Source organism: Myotis davidii, unplaced genomic scaffold (genome assembly GCF_000327345.1).
Source record: "Myotis davidii unplaced genomic scaffold, ASM32734v1 scaffold309, whole genome shotgun sequence".
Lineage (NCBI taxonomy): Eukaryota > Metazoa > Chordata > Mammalia > Chiroptera > Vespertilionidae > Myotis > Myotis davidii.
The window spans coordinates 6,703,957-6,707,551 of NW_006383013.1; positions in this window are offsets into that span (position 1 = coordinate 6,703,957).

A 3,595-nucleotide genomic window follows, 5' to 3' on the forward strand; every position below is an offset into this window, starting at 1 on the left:
TCCTGTGAAACGCAATTCTACTCCCTGGGCCCAGGGGGCCTGAGATTCTGCATTTGTATCCAACTTCCAGGGGGGCGCTGCTGTTCCAGGGACTAGTTGCGAGGGTGAGACCGGTGGTCTTTTTTTTTTTTTTTTAATATATTTCTTTATTGATGTCAGAGAGGAAGGGAAAAGGAGAGAGAGATAGAAATATCAATGATGAGAGAGAACCATTGATCAGCTGCCTCCTGCATGCCCCCTACTGGGGATCGAGCCCGCAACCCAGGCATGTGCCCTGACCAGGAATCGAACCTGGGACCCCCTCAGTCCGCAGGCTGACGCTCTATCCACTGAGCCAAGCCGGCTAGGGCGAGACCGGTGGTCTTGACCTTGCCTGCACAGTGCGATCCCCGGGAAGCTTTCAAATGCTGGCCCCTGAGCCCCATCTAGGGAGTCCGATTGTGCGGGTCTGGTGTGCAGCCCCCACCCTATCCCGCTGCACAAGACTTCTAAGGCTCCCGGAGACTGAGCGCCGCCGGGGCTGAGGCCGCCCTTCTGAAAGGAGGTGATATCTGCAGGCTGCTGAGGACAGGGGCCACCCTGCACTCCCGTCTCCCCACCACAGAGGCATCTATGCTGGGCTCTGAGGTCGCCCTGGCACAGGCCAGAGCCGCCACCTGTTTCCTTGAAATAGTTCTCAGCTGTGCTGCGTGACCTCACCGTGGCTCACTGCGGCTCCGCAGGGGCCAGGCGGCGATCTGGAAGGCCCTGGTCCCGGGGCATCTGGTCAGGTTGGCTTCGGGCGCCCTCGTGCGTCAGGGCCGCGGAGGGAGAGAGAGCCGGGCACAGCAGGGCCAGGGCAGCGCTGACCAGGCTCCTGGGAAAGACGTGATCCCGCCTCTCAATGGAATTACAAGTTCTCCTCCCTTTACATGATGAATAAGCAGACAGACATCATCACCCTGATGGGGTGGCTCAGTCTATGAGGAAGGCAGGGTGTGGGTTATTGTGATGCCTGGTACTTCAACTTGAGGCCAATCATTTGCCAAGAAGGCCCAGCCAACACACGCAGAGGCACGACTGGAATCGTGTCTTCAGATTCTAAGATCTATGCTTTTCTGTCATCCAGCAGATCTCTCTGGGACAGTTATTCAAATTCTTTACATTAGTGGTTCAGGGAGATCTATCAGCAAACTAAGTTAATTATTAGAAGACACATCCTCAAGCTAATTGTGTACTGGCCTATAGACTCCTGGTTTAAAACATGCCCTCTAGTGCCCCCTGGTGGAGTTATCGCAAGCCGCTGGTAAATGCATTTGGGGCCTTCCTAGTTCATTAACTGAGTATATAAAAAAAATATGACAATTATTACATAGAGGTCCTTGGAATGAAAAAGAATTGGGTTCTAGGGAGAAAGCTAATTTTTGTAAGATTTTTTATTGATTTTTAGACAGACACACTGACAACCGACAACTAATTTGATAAAAACTGTCTTTTTAAAATGTTATACTGCAGTGTGGTCATCTCTAAGGGTTTTGGGCACCAGCCAGAGCTGTTAGGTGAGGGCACAGAGGGGCCCATTGTAAAGAAAGTGAAACGGCCTCCAACTGGTGCCCATTCAGGCTGGAACCTGGACTAGAGGTTCAGCCTCTGGGGGCTGGAGCCCCAGGTCACACCCCCTTCACTCATTCACCACGACTGCAGCAGGCTGGCTTGCTGGACTGGTCCCTACATCACCCAGGGGAGCCCCATAGAGGGTGCCCTATGAGCCCTCCCTCCTTAACAGCCCATGCTCCTGACCCACCACAACCCCCGCTAATCCCAGCTCCTCAGAAGGACAGGCCGCATCCCATCCTTCCCCCACAGATCTCAGGTTGCACCCCCACTCTTGGGCAGGCTACATCAACCAGGGGGAGCTCTGGGCCCTTCCGCCAAAGCTAAGGTGGCAGCACTGAGTTGTTTTTAAAAATCATATTTGCAAGCTTTAAAACATTAAATGTTAATGAATTCTAGGTGAAGTACCAACAATACCAACACAATGGTGCCACCACTGTTGACTGCTGTCAGTGTGCACATGGGAGATGGGGCCTCTCGATATTCGCAGTGCTTCTGCAGCCTGTGAAAAGAATGCAATGATCCTCCATGGTTTTTTGGAGGGTTTTGGTTCATGTTTCTATACAAGTTAATCACCACCAAATGCCCTGGCAGTGGGTTTTGGACAGAAGCTACAGGTTCTGTCAAGAGTGAAACCAGCCGGGCCGGTGTGGCTCAGTGGTTGAACCAGGAGGTTCATGGTTTGATTCCCCATCAGGGAACATGCCTGGGTTACAGGCTCAATCCTCAGTAGGGGGCATGCAGGAGGCAGCCAATCAACGATCATCTTTCATCATTGATGTTTCTATCTCTACCTCTTCCTTTCTCTTTGAAATCAATAAAAAAATACTTTTTATAAAGAGTGAAACTAATGCTGAGTCCATGAGAGTAGCACTGATGTATATACAGTGTAGGTGGTGATTCTTAACTTTAAAAAAATACCATCCCCTAGCCCCTAACCAGTTTGGCTCAGTGGATAGAGTGTCAGCCTGCAGACTGAAGGGTCCCAGGTTTGATTCCGGTCAAGGGCATGTACCTTGGTTGGGGGCATATCTCCAGTGGGGGGTGTGCAGGAGGCAGCTGATTGATGTTTCTCTCTCATTGATGTTTCTAACTCTCTATCCCTCCCCCTTCCTCTTTGTAAAAAAACCAGTAAAATATATTTAAAAAAAATACCATCCCCTTAAGGAGCCTTTCATTTTCCCTCTTCTAATTCTACTTTTCCTCTCTGCCCCCATAAATCAGGAACATCCAGCTGGAGGGCCTGAGAAATCATTTGGTCTGGCCCTGCCAAGGCATTAATTAGGGGTGAGTTAATTAAATGTTTGGCTAAACAGAACAGGCTAATTTTTAAATTGATAATTTTGTATGGCCCAAGAATGATGTTATAACTATCCAAATGGCCCTTGGCAGAAGAAAGGTTCCCAACTCCTGTCATAATAAAAATTTAATACCACACATATATTGAGTATCTGTTTATGTACTGTGGTCCTTTGGAGGGTGACAAACCATTGTACTGTCTAAGACTTTTTCACACACTTCCCCCCAATCACAAATCAGTTTTCTGATTCAATGGGCCATGTTACCCCCATTGAGAATGCATGGTGGTGACTGTTCATTTTCTAGGAGTATTGCAACAAAGTACCAAGCCTTGGTGACTTCAGAGAACAGGAATGGATTCTCTCTCAGTTCTGGGGCCAGACGCCCACTGTCACCCTGCGGGGGGAAGTTGGGGAGAGATTCCTTCCTGCTTCCTCCACCTGCTGGTGGCTCAGGGCCTTGGTCGGCTGTGGCTGCGTCACTCCAGTCTCTGCTTCTGTGTTCACTGGGACTCTTCTGTCTGTGTCAAATCTCCCTCTGCCTTTAAGAACACCTGTCATTAGATATTGGTCCTACTCCAATGCTTCAGAATAGCTCATCTCCAGATGCTTGGCTTTCCCCCCAATAAGGCCACATTTAAAGAAGTCAGAGAAAGATAAATACCACATGATCTCACTCATTTGTGGATTATAGAGAACAACAT